The sequence below is a fragment of the Anolis sagrei genome, chromosome 1 (genome assembly GCF_037176765.1).
Source record: "Anolis sagrei isolate rAnoSag1 chromosome 1, rAnoSag1.mat, whole genome shotgun sequence".
In the NCBI taxonomy this organism is placed as follows: Eukaryota; Metazoa; Chordata; class Lepidosauria; order Squamata; family Dactyloidae; genus Anolis; species Anolis sagrei.
In genome coordinates this window covers 313,474,303-313,487,849 of record NC_090021.1, presented here as the reverse complement: position 1 = coordinate 313,487,849, position 13,547 = coordinate 313,474,303, and positions in this window count along the sequence as shown.

The window sequence follows — 13,547 nt, the reverse complement described above, 5'->3', positions numbered from 1 at the left end:
AGGGCTGAGAAAAAACAGTAACTTGTCCCTGGCCATCTAATGTATTTCAAGTTTGATTCATTTCCACATCAAAGCGCAACCTTCAAACTTCATTTTCTACAGCTAAGCACAACCTATGCCCTACTGGTCTCTCACGCTGGTGTGTTTGCTTTTAAATCCTGAAGAAACCCAAGCACTTGGAAATAAGTCATTAAAATTAAATTCTTATCATTAATGCATTTAATTGTTCAACAGTTAACATTTGTTCCTCTAATTACAATAGTGTGTTTTGAGCAATGATTAATTGTTATGATTACTTCAATATGTCCCTGGCCATTTTCAATGATCTTAAATGATATTTTTAAATTTAATGATTTAAGGAATAAATAAAGCCAGTAATGAATTAATTTTATTACAGAATGTGTAAATATTTGAACATTAATTAATTAATACCTCTAACCATTCAGTGCTAAGTTCTGGCAAAAAATCAAAGTGTGACTATATAAATTGTTTTGTACATAGAAACAGCGTAAAGTGGCTTTCCTTCTGTGCTTCTGTTCTAGTTCCTCTTATCAATGAAATTAAATCAAGATACAATGGCATTTAATATAACATGGGAGTACAGAAGGAACATTGGCTTGGCTAGCAGCTAATGGGTAAATGAGAAAGAATCAAAAATTTCCTTTCACAGCTAGAGTTCAGAGGGATAAAGTCTAATCTTTGATTTATCTGGAGACCTGCAAAGAAGACAAGGAGCATTTAGTTTTGCAGGTGAATCTCCACGTGGTTTCCACATCAATCCTCTTTAGTTACATTGTCACAAGTGCCCACTGGCTGGGAGGACAGGAGGAAAGAAGGCATGCCTGGTAATCCACCAAAATGCCCAAATTTCAATGCCTCCCCATGCAAAATTACATTGAGGCACTGCCTGATCACCCAGTCCTTACCCACTTAATTATTGTGGGATTTAATCACTGTCTTGGGGAATGACTGAATATTGTGTAGAGGGCTAGTGAATACCCCTTTGAGCAATATCCAAAACAAAGCATACATGCACAAAATAAAAGGCATGTATTCTAGGTCATAGGCAAATTTAGTTGATTCATTGGTTTTCGTAAGTTGGCCTTTGAGGGCCCGTGACTGTAAAAAGATGTCTCTAGCACATTTGGTTTTGTTACTCCTTAAAAGCACCAAATCTTGACTGACATTGGAATCTCAGGGCACTTCTCGACAGGACTAAGATCTGTGCCAAAGCAGGTTTAAAAAACCCCTGCTTTGGCATGGATTTTAGTCCTCTGTCCAAAAGCTCCAGGCTTTCCTGGTTTGGGGGGAGGGTGGTGGTGGCTCCATGCCACCTCGATTAAAATCAGGATGGCATTCAACCTCCTCCCAAGCCCCCCAATTTACCTCTAAAAGTTAAAGAAAATGTACCTGGTTGCCATAAGTCCCCCCCCCCCTCGTGCCCCCTAGCGCCCTCATCATCCCCCATCCCCTGGCGTGTCATTTTCCTATGCCCTCCTGGTGCAAAGAGGGAAGTTATGGTGGACAAGTACATTTTACTAAACTTTTTGGGATACATTTGGGGCTTTGAGGAGAGGGTGGGTGAGCCCAAGAGCCCAAAAGGTGCAATATGACAGTGGGGACTCACCCCTGGATAGTCCCAGGATTACCTGGTAGTGAGTCCCCACAGACTCAATAACCCATTAGACCCGATCCTTTCAGGAAGGCCTGGATCTAATGAGATATCAAATTAATAGGGAACAATCCATGGAAACCCAGGTTTGTTCCAAATTAATTTGTTTTTTACTGGAGGCGTCGTTTGGATGTCTTTGGTAAAAACCAAGCCAGGTACTGGGTCATGGGTCTGTCTGCATTGGCCCTCAGCAAGATCAGCCTTGATTAGTACTTGGACGGCAGCCAACACATATCAAGTGTTGTACACAAGATTTCAGAGGAAGGAACTCGTAAAACCATCTATGAGTACTTCTTGCCTAAGCACACCCTATGAAATTCATGGGGTCACCATGAGCCATGTTGTGACTGGAAGATACTTACAAAGACACAAACAAACCAGACTGGTCAAAATATTTTACTACCTCAAGCAAGAGACTCTCACAAACACCTTTGTCTCCCAAGCTATAGCAATATAGTACATGGGATTTCTAAGTTGAAATGTGTGCATGTGAGCTAGAAAATGTGTACAGTGCAGAAACTGATGGGGAAGTGTTTGCACCTCTTCACAAGACAGGGCAGGAGCACCTTCAAAGTTGAAGTGGTGAGGCTGCTTCTGTTAGTGTACTAGCCGGCCTAATTAATAAATTAGAATTAATGCAGTTTGACACCTTAAGTGCCATGGCTCAATGCTATGGAGTCATGGAAATTGTAATTTTACAAGGTCTTTAACCTTCTCTGCCAAAGAATGCTTGTGCCTCATCGAAGTGCAATGGATTACACTGCACCAAGCCATGGCAGTTAAAGTGGTGTCAAACTGCATCAATTCTACAGTGCAGATGTAGCACAAAAGGCAGACTGAAGTAAAAGCATGAAAACATTTATCCTGTTTTAATCGCAATTAAAGCACTATGTAGTGGAAAAGTTTTTTAATGCTGTTATTTCATAACACCCACACATCAACTACCTGCCGCAGCTGTGTCACTGCCTCATGACTGAGATCGCCCACTCCCTTCTGTGTCCTCTAGTTATATAATGGAAGAAAATGACACCTTCAGACTATCTTTGTCTGAAGGAATGGTTAAATATCACTTACGTAACTGAGATGCTTATAGATCCATCCAGGCACCATTTATGTAACAGCAAAAGAGCAAGAAGCACAACAAGGCAACACCAAAGGGGGCTTTGTTGACACATTAATACAAGTGGCCTATTTTTATATTTACTCCGATGGCAGTTAACCAACTCTCATGTCACACAGTAGACTGTTTATTGCCTCACCTTTCCTAGGGTCACTTTTTGCACAGCTTCTAAAAGCCTGGGCTATAAACAGATAAGTAGAGAGATGATTCCAGTTCATTGAGTGTGACTGACACCATATTTGAAAGCAGCTCTGTGCCAAGGTTTGTTGGTAAAAACAGGACGTCGCTAGATGGCAGTGTTACTATGTTTAAGGAAGTTTTCATAGAGTTTTTCCTTCTGCTTTCCTTCCAGGCATGGGAGAGAAATTTTATTTATGGCTGCTTTGAGATGTTTTTCTCCAGCAGCCTTTACAAGAAACATAGGTCCAAAATGCCTGGAAAGGAGTGATCTAGCTTTGCTATCACTGTAAGGCAGAGTTTGGGAAAGTTATATTTGGGGCAACGAAGAATTTCTATCCCTGTATGCTTTTTTAAAAAGTAAAAACCATCTTCACCAGATCTTTTAAAAAGTTATTTTTGAAAGTTAGCCAAATATTTTCCCTTTTTGGTTGTGTTAATGATGGATGCACACAATGATGGGCTCTAGGGTTTGAACTACACTTTCCAGAATTCATCAAGGAAAATTGTCATGGTCTTAGCTGAGGATGCATCTGCAATGTGGTGTTAATGCAGCTTGACATCACTTTAACTGCCACGGCTCAATGCTATAAAGAATCGTGTGAGTTGTAGTTTGGGAAGCAAACATAGCATTGAACCATGGCAGTCCATATCATAGATGGCCACTCATAGCCAAGTATGATTGTCTTCCAAGTGTAAAGTCTTGACAGCATTTCCATAAATGACTGTGAAGACCTAGTCAGGATCTGCATGGTCTTTTCACACTTGGGACATAGATTTCCAGATGGAAGGCGGTCCCAACAAAGGTTTGCTTAATGCGCCTTCCTCTTGGCATGTTTTTTCCTTTTGCTTTGTATTTGTGCTTCTTCAAAATACATTGGAAAACATTGTAAACTATAGCTCCAGTGATTCCATAGCATTGAACCATTGCGGTTGAAGTCAAACTGCATTACTTCCACAGTGTAGATGCAATCTGGGAGATACTGTGTGTCCCAAAAGTAACTTTTTCAGGCTCTAACCAAAGGTAACACAGAGGCTATGTATTTGTTGGGATTAGGGTGTTGGATGTGTATATATGTGCATAGAGAGGGAACCGCTACACTGTTGATCACTCAATAGATTATCTTTAAGAAAAATCACCAGAAAATCATAACAAACCTCCTTTAGAAATTTGGTGGATGGGATGCTGAAGAAGCTTTTTAGAGCTCATGTGACTAAATGGAATATGAACTGTGGATACTATAGTGGGTGTGCACAAAGTATTTACACCGTCCCCTTCTTGCCCTGAAGTCACTCAGGGTGGCTTACAGAACACACATATGGCAAACATTCAATGCTGACTATATAAATTAACAAGGATAGACAACAAAAACAGAGGCAGCATTCCCCATCTTATTTCCGGCATCTTGGAGGCTGTGCTCAACTCCAGCCATGGTGTGTGTGTGGTACTGTTGCTCCATCATCCATGCCAAAGAGCTTTCCTCTGATTGATGTCCTTAAGGGCATCCTTTATTACATCCCCGCTAAAAGCGGTACCTATTGTGTCTACTCACATTTCTGTTTTCGACTAAGTGGGCAGTTGAGCTGGGGCTAACAGTGGGTGCTCATCCTGACCCGGGCTCAAACAGCTGACCTTCTGATTGACTGGATTTTTCTGCAACACAGCGGTTTAGCCTGCCTTACTAAGCCCACCCCCTTTGGTTTGCACTGGCTGCTAAGAAATCAAAAAAGTGATAGCTAACGAGTTTTTCCTTTATTACAACTTATATATTGAATAACATACAACATCCCTCTTTCAGTCATAAGCTTTTCCTGGGCCCCCTTGTAATGTTCATGACCTCTTGAGGAATGAATCTATCTCATTCCAAGTATTTTTGGAATTTGAATATTTTAATTGCCGTTGGTAAGACTTTGTACATAGTTTGCACACTGGAATTGCACCTGATTATATCAATAGTATTTACCAAAAAAAAAAAAAAATCACCCAGGACAAAGCAAAGGGAAAGACAAGTTTCCTATATAAAGATTAACTTGTTTTGTGGCAACTTTTGACCAGAAAAAATATTAAGAGTATTTTTTCCCCTTTCACTTGTTTGAAATGTTATGTGTTCCATTATGAGACTGAAGCACAAAACAATATGAGATCTGGAGGCAGACAAAAGACATTCTGCTGGGATAAAGAAGAGGAGATGGCATTGTTTAATCACTTCAGAGTGATTCAGATGCCTGAAAAATCTCCTTCAAAATGAAATTTTGTTTAGCCTAAAAGAAACCAGAATAAACATTTTATTGTTTCCCCTAGTCCTTTGTTCAAGATTCGTATCCTAACAAAGGAGTTAGGAAACTATTATCATGTGCAGCCTTCAGTTTAAAATATGAATGCTCAAAGCAGAATCTCATCTGTGCCAGATCTGAATTATCAGCAACAACTCTTCTTTCTTTAATTTGTTTCAATCTGTTGCTTTTTTTCCCAAGCTAAGGCTGCTGTCAGAAACACACTAAAGCTCCACCCTTTCATTTCCCAAGCAAAGCAACTTCAAATAGTTCCTTCCTCCCTTCCCCATTTTGATGGAAAACCAGATTATATAAAGGCCGTTAATAAAAAATAAAGATTATATCTTCCTTTTAAATTAGAAAATTAACCATCTTGTTGCCACAGGGTTTCCCCGCAAAAGAAAAAATTAGTTCAATTTCGGCTGCAATTTAATGAAATATTCTAACTGTCTCTTCATGGATGAAGTTCAACAGGGACAGATGCAAGATATTCCACTTACGCAGAAAATGAAATGCAAAGATACAGAATGGGGGACTCCTGGCTTGAGAGTAGTACATGTGAAAAAGATCTTGAAGTCCAGGTGGACAACAAGTTCAACATGAATCAACAATGTCAAACAGCGGCAAAAAAGGCCATGGGATTTTGGCCTGCAGAAATAGGAGTCCAGTGTTTAGATCCTGGGAAGTCATGCTACCCCCCTATTGTACCTTGGTCAGAACACACCTGGAATACTGTGTCCAATTCTGGGCACCGTAATTGAAGGGAAATGTTGACAAGCTAGAATGTGTCCAGAGGAGGGCAACTAAAATGATCAAAGGTCTGGAGAACAAGGCCTATGAGGTGTGGCTTAAAGAGCTGGGCCTGTTTGACCTGTAGAAGAGAATGCTGAGAGGAGACATGATGAAGGCCATGTATAAATATGTGAGGGAAAGTCATAGTGGGGAGGGAGCAAGCTTGTTTTCTGCTGCCCTGGAGACTAGGACATGAACAATGACTTGAAACTACAGGAAAGGAGATTCCACCTGAACATGAGGAAAAACTTTTTAACTGCTAGAGCTGTTCAGTAGTGGAACTCTCTGCTCCGGGGTGTGGTGGAGTCTCCTTTTTTGGAGCCTTTTAAACAAAGGCTGAATGGCCATCTGTCAGGAGTGCTTTGAATGTGATTTTCCTGCTTCTTAGCAGGCGGTTGGACTGGATGGCCCACAAGGTCTCTTCCAACTGTATGATTCTATGATTCACTAGAGGAATGGTAGGATTCAAATAAAATACTAAATACAAGACCTTTCAACAACGACCATATTCTTGACACATTTACCAACTACAAGTTGGGTATCCTTTATTGGTACTTCCCAAAATCCAAAATACTCCAAAATGCAAAACTGGATGGGATGGCTCACGAGTTCTCTTCCAATTGTCTTGTTTACCTGCTCTCAATGACAGCAGGTAAACAAGATACTTGGCTCCAAGGTGAAATACAACAAACTCTCAGGTCCTTTCCAAACAGCTGTATAAAATCCACATTGAACTTGATTATATGGCAGTGTGGACTCAGATAACCTGGTTCAAAGCAGATATTATGGATTACCTTCTTTGATATTCTGGATTATATGGCAGTGAGTCTGCTTTAACAAGGACACAATGACATTTTGCCACGCAAAGCACCGCAGGTCAGCAGATGGCGCTCCCCTCCTACACATGTCGAGAGCCATGGCATTCATTGTCTCCTGGAAAGTTATTCTGCTTGGAAATCCCACTCAACAGTGAAAACAGTAATAATAATAGTTCTTTAAAGGCTTAGCTTTTTGCAGCCTTTTCATGACACCTCAGGTTTGCTGCCTGAGGTGTTGTCCTATTCTGCCTACCTCAAAAGAAAAATATGCATGTGTACAGCACAGATGTGTTTCAACAATTTGAAACCCTGGTGGCTGAAAAACTTTGCACTAGTTTAGTTACTGATGCCCCTTCTACACTGTCATATAAAATCCAGATTATCTGCTTTGAACTGGATTATATGGTAGTGTAAACTCAGATAATCCCATTCAAGGCGGATAATGTGGGTTGCCTGCTTTGGTAATCTTGATTATATGGCAATGTAGAAGGGGTATGAGTTTTAAATATCCTGTTTGCTTGAGAAAAAGGGCACTTCACACATGAAAACCAGGATATGTGTGACCAACAAACATTAGAATGGATTTAAGGAGAAAAAACTTTTGAAGAGGAAGAATATACAGGCCGGGAGAAGCTGCAGCAGTTTGCTTTTGCCTGAGACTGCATCTACAATGCCATGTAATCGAGATTATCAAGTCAGATAATCCACATTATCAGTTTTGAACTGGATTTTATGAGTCTACACTGCCATATAATCCAGATTATCAAATCAGATAATCCACATTATATGTTTTGAACTGGACCATATGAGTCTATGTTGCCATATAATCCAGTTTAAAGCAGATAATCTGGATTTTTATATAGCAGTGTAGAAGGGGTCTGAGCCTAATGAGAAGGGAAGCATTCTGTAAGATCCTATCCTCTTCTTTCTGCAGATTTTATTCAGTGCAGACTACTTTTGGACTCAATTGACAGCAAATGAAGTAAGGCCCCTTCTACAGTGCCATATAATCCAGATTATCAAAGCAGAGAATCCACACTGCCATATAATTCAGTTCAAAACAGATAATATGGATTTATAGGGCAGTGTGGAAGAGGCCTAAGATAAGGATAAAGGGGGGGGGGGAATGGAAGGAGGAGAGAGAAACTGGGACATTATTGAGGCCGCTGGAAAAGTAAAATGACAGAGGGAATGCCCCTACCAAATCAGGACAATTGGAGGTCTAAATCCACTTGGTGGTTCCAATTAGATTTGACTAACTGAATCAATGCAAGTTAAATAAGAGGCAATGCATTATGTTCCCACAGATTTAATGAGTTTAATGGAGCTGTTACATGAATTATAGAATCATAGAATCATAGAGTTGGAAGAGACCTCATGGGCCATCCAGTCCAACCCCCTGCCAAGCAGGAATATTGCAATCAAAGCACCCCTGACAGATGGCCATCCAGCCTCTGTTTAAAAGCTTCAAAAGAAGGAGCCTCCACCACACTCCGGGGCAGAGAGTTCCACTGCTGAATGGCTCTCACAATCAGGTAGAGTGTTTTACTGTTATAATTTTTGACTTTTAAAAAATACTGGTAGCCAGATTTTGTTCATTTTCATTGTTTCCTCCTTTCTGTTGAAATTGTCCATATGCTTGTGGATTTCTCTGTGCTCCACGTATAGCCAAAAGAAACAGAAAGCAGTTATTTTCAGCAGCCACATGGTCTGCTGTGGCCAGAAAGAAATAGTGGTGGAGCCTGTGACGTTGTGGCTGGCTGAAACAGACGAAACAGCCGGAACCCATTTTGAAAAATGGATCTGTGCACAACCCTACTAAATAGGAGGAAGGGCTCTTGGAAGGACAAATTCTTTTACTCAAACTGTAATTTCTTTGTGTTCTTTATTTGTGATAAAGTCCTATCTTGATTTTTTTTAAGTTTAGCATCCTATCAGCTTACAATTACACTCCCCCTTCTTTTTTCTTGACAACACACACATACTGGAAATAATATTATAATATTGTAATAAAAGAATCTCCTTGTGGAGAGAAAAAGTGGGGTAATAATAATAATAATAATAATAATAATAATAATAATAATTAATAATAATAATACAATAGATCACAGCCTCAGCTGCTGCAAGAAGATCGCACAGACAGACTACAAGCAGAGATATAACACCATTGCTCAGATGATTAATTGGAACTTGTGCCACAAATACCATCTGCCTGTGACAAAGAACTGGTGGGATCACAAGCTGGAAAGAGTTACAGAGAATGAACACGCCAAACTCCTCTGGGACTTCCAGATTCAGACAGACAGAGTTTTGGAGCATAATACTCCTGACCTCACAATTGTGTTAAAAAACAAAGCATGACTCGTTGATGTCGCAATCCCAGGTGACAGCAGGATTGCAGAGAAACAACTGGAAAAGCTGGCATGATATGAGGATTTAAAATTGAACTGCAAAGACTCTGGCACAAGCCAGTCAAGGTGGTCTTTTGGGTGCAGTGCCTAAAGACCTTGGCCTGCACTTAAACACAATCAGCGCTCACAAAATTACCACCTGCCAGCTGCAGAAGGCCACCTTACTGGGATCTGCACACATTATTAGCCGATACATCACACAGTCCTAGACACTTGGGAAGTGTCTGACGTGTGATCCAATACAACAGCCAGCAGAGTGATCTTGTTTACTGTGGACTCATCTTGTGTTTCAAATAATGATGATGATGATGTATTGGATTGGCATTTATTGCACAAAATATGAACATATACCTTTAAAACATTTGCTGTGATTTGTTTCTGCAAAAGAACTAGGAGCAGTAAGGGGATGCCAATATGCTGTGTGGTCTGAGAATATGTTTGCTAAATTTTGGTGGGCCTTTTTATTTTGCTCTCTGAAGCATTTTTGACACAAAAGAAATATAGGACTCCTTTATTTTGCTCTTTGTGTAAGCAAAAGAACCCCAGGATATCACTCTTGATTAGCGTAAGTTGCTTTATTCTGTGAAGTCAGCATATCATGCAGGTTGGCAGCACTTACTTGTGAGATTCTGAGGTTATCTGAAGTGCATTGGGCAGATTGGTTAGTGGCGGAATTTACTGTAATAGATTGATGTGTGGGGAAATGCAATAGATTGATGTGTGGGGAAATGAGTAGATTTCAACCTGTTCTAGAATGAGTTGCATTTCTTTTAACGTGTACAGACAATCCAGCATGGGCAAACTTTGTCCCTCCGCTGTTGTGGACTTCAACTCCCACAATTCCTAACAGCCTCAGGCCCCTTCTTTTTTCCCCTTAGCTGCTTAAGTGGCTGAGGGGGGGAAAGGAAAGGGCCTGAGGTTGTTAGGAATTGTGGGAGTTGAAGTCCAAAACACCTGGAGGACCAACGTCTGCCCATGCTGGAGACAACCCATGGCCTATGAGCCATAATGAGATCACTTGGAGATGAGACTGAAACCTAAACATGAAATTCATTCATCTTTCATCTTCACTATACAAACAAAGCCTGAAAAGGATTGTACATGATACATAGTATTATTTTGTGCATGAAGAAATTTTGTGTACACAGAAAGTTAAAGTATCACTATCTCTGCCACTCAGGTGGACTGTTCTGTATTTTGGAGTATTTTGAATTTGGGAATTTCTAATAACGGATACCCAACCTGTAGTTGGTAAATGTGTCAACATTATGGTTGTTGCTGAAAGGTCATGTATTTAGTATTTTATTTGAATCCTATCATTCCTGTAGTGAATCATAGAATCATAGAGTTGGAAGAGTCCTCGTGGGCCATCCAGTCCAACCCCCTGCCAAGAAGCAGGAAAATAGTATTCAAAGCACCCCCAACAGATGGCCATCCAGCCTCTATTTAAAGGCTTCCAAAGAAGGAGCCTCCACCACACTCCGCGGCAGACAGTTCCACTGCTGAGCAGCTCTTCTTACAGTTAGGAAGTTCTTCCCCATGTTTAGGTGGAATCTGCCTTCCTGTAGTTTGAAGCCATTGTTCATGTCCTAGTCTCCAGGGTAGCAGAAAACAAGCTTGCTCCCTCCTCCCTATGACTTCCCCTCACGTATTTATACAGGGCAATCATGTCTCCTCTCAGTCTTCTCTTCTGCAGGGTAAACATGCCCAGTTCTTTAAGCCACTCCTCATAGGGCTTGTTCTCCAGACCCTTGATCATTTTAGTTGCTCTCCTCTGGACACATTCCAGCTTGTCAACTGGACAAACTGAACACAGTATTTCAGGTGTGGTCTGACCAAGGCAGAATAGAGGGGTAGCATGCCTTCCCTGGATCTAGACATTATACCCCTATTTATGCAGGCCAAAGTCTCAATGGCTTTTTAGCCACCCCATCACATTGATGTCTCATGTTTAACTTGTCCATGAGGACTCCAAGATCTTTTCCACACGTCCTGCTGTTGAGCCAGGTGTCCCCCATTCTGTATTTTTGTATTTAATTTTTTTCTGAGGTTTCAAGATTTCCATTTCATCTTCACAAAAAACTTTGCAAAGTACAATGGGTTGAAAGTACATTTCATCAATGTATGCGTCAATGGCTGAACTCACATTAGTATCAATATAGAAGATTGAGTTACTAAATTCAGAGCTTATTTAAAAATGTTGGCATGGTTATGCTGAATGCCTAAATAGATTTGATCATTACCTATTAGTTTCCAAGTCACGGCAGTATTAATATGTCTAGTTCTGGGGCTTTACTTTAAGAAGGATATGGACAATTTTGAAGAGGAACAGAAAGAAGCAGCACAGTTGGCTAGTGATATGAAAAACAAGAGCTGTGAAGAAAGGGAGAAGGAAATGAATATGTTTAGCCTGCGGGAAAAGAACAGCTAGGTGAGGGGCATGACAGCATACTGCAAATATGTGAAGGGCTGTCACACAGAATAAAGCAAGGACTTATTCTCTGTTGGTTCAGAGATGACACTAGATCTCATAGGCTTAAGTTGCAGGAGGGTAGATTTCAGTTCAACATTTGGAGAAACGTCTTTAAGGGAAGAGGAACTTAGTAACTGCAATAAATTTCTTGATTGGGTTCTCTCTGGTTGGAGATCTTCAAAGAGAACTTCTGTTGGAGGTATTTTAGTTCTGGATTTCCATGTGAGAATTAGGCCCCTCCCATACAGTTATATAAAAACCACATTGAACTGGATTACATGGCAGTGTGAGCTCAGATAATCCAGTTCAAAGCAGATATTGTGGATTACTCGCCTTGATGGTGTGGATTATATGGCTGTGTGGAAGGACCCTTGGACAACTGTCAATAGATGCAATCTAGATACAATGATAGAGTTAGGCCCCTTCTACACTGCCATATAAACTCCAGATTATCTGCTTTGAACTGGATTATTTGGCAGTGTAGACTCATATAATCCAGTTCAAAGCAGATAATCTGGATAATAATAATAATAATAATAATAATACTTTATTTATACCCTGCTACCATCTCCCCAAGGGACTCGGTGCAGCCTACATGAGGCCGAGCCCACAATACATCAATACACGTAATAACAATCACAATACAAAGCAAAGCAATTAAAATAAATCTCATACACAAATAGCATAAACAAAAACACAATGCATATTTTAAAAAAACTATGGCTGGGCCAAATGTAATTGAAGTTTAAAAAATAATGCTGGGCATGAACAATATAGAGGAGATGGGGCATTGGTGGATTATCTGCTTTTATAATCGGGATTATATGGCAGTGTAGAAGGGGCCTTAGAAGGCACTTAATCTGCCACCCATCGTTGCTTTGTGTCCTTGGTAGTGGTGACAACGCTGTTCTCAGGAATCCTTAATGCATACTTGCAAACAACTTTTCATGCTTTAGGGTGGGTTGAATGTTCTGAATGTATTTCAGTTAACTGGGGTTTCAGATCATAACTGTCTTCTTTGCACTGTTAAACTATCTTTTCCAATACAGACAAGTGTGAAGCATGGATCTGGGTCTATCAGAGGCATTAAGTCCAACCAAATGTGGTATCCATCTGCATTGGTCAGGAGTGAAACAGGCTGCTATATGTTAGCTGAGAACAACAGCCTCTGAAATTAATATTTAGGGAGTACTGCTCATTCTCATATCTTGGGAAAGCTATTTTCATGGACTACAAACTCTCAAAATTGCCCCACTCAGTCCAACTTCCAGAATCAATTCTTGGAGTTGTAGATCAAAAGCAATCTTTTACAGGCTCAATACTTTTCTGAGGAACTTGTCCTGCAATATTCTTCAGCAGCTTTTGGTTCTTCTACTTTTCAAGATATACATAAAAGCTTTGGCTGAGGTCAAATGATGGTTTGGAGAGCAGAGTTCACACAGTCCTACAAGTTCAAACAGAAAAAGCGTTTATACAAACATTATCCAGAGAACTTCAAACATGCTTCTACTCATCCAGTGTGGTTTCACAGCCTCCTCCCAATGTATACCCCCTAAGGTACTCCAAATTATGTGAAATTTCTGGAATGGAGTAGAAACATAATAGGTGTTTGTGTGTGTGGTACTCTTAGGATCAATGGAAATCAGAGGACTCCCCTGTGCAGGTGGAAGAAAGTTTCGGTCATGCAGAATAAATCTAAAAACAATCAGTGAAGTCTTTCTTTACTTTATTCCAAGAGTCAGTTCCAGAATTGATTTTTTTTATTAACCCCCCTCCCCTACATTAAAAGTGATGAACTTTGTGTGAGCAT